Below are 669 nucleotides of genomic sequence, written 5' to 3' on the forward strand. Positions count from 1 at the left end.
TCTAACAACTCTGAATTATAAAGACAGAAACATAAAGAAAGCATTACAAATGAGAGCGAGGTTTCTATGCAGCAATCCAGAGATTTTAAAGTTATACTAAGTACGACAACTGTATGCCAATACATTTGAAAATTTAAATGGAATGGATACCTTTCAAGGAAAATATAAATTACCAAAATTCATGCACTAGGATGTACGCTGTGTGCCGCTAGGGTAGTCCTTCCCAATCCCTGTGCAGCATGGCCGCTACAGGCCGGGNCCAGTCAGAGAGGTAAGCCTCCAGCTAGGGCACACTGACAGTCACACGGCCACGCCCACATCATAGGAGGGAAGCATAATCCTATTCCAGGGAAGGACAATGAGTATATGTGAACAACAAAATAGTGTCTCCAATGGTTTAAAGTTGAATCTAACCATAACTCTGAAATAAAATGAAAGGATTGCTAAAGATCTATACCCTCTTCTGGGAAGAAAAAAAAAAGTCTTCAAGAAGAATAAAGAAAGAAAAGGAAGAAAGAAAAAAGAGAAGGGAAGGAATGGAAGAAAAAAGAAATAAAGATAAATAAATGCTGAATCCAAAAGCTTTTACAGGTGAATTCTATCAGAGTTTCCAGCAGCAGACCACTCTTATTTAAGTACTCTAGGATATAGAAAAATAAGACCTATATT

Source organism: Crocuta crocuta, unplaced genomic scaffold (genome assembly GCF_008692635.1).
Source record: "Crocuta crocuta isolate KB4526 unplaced genomic scaffold, BGI_CrCroc_1.0 scaffold1015, whole genome shotgun sequence".
NCBI lineage: Eukaryota > Metazoa > Chordata > Mammalia > Carnivora > Hyaenidae > Crocuta > Crocuta crocuta.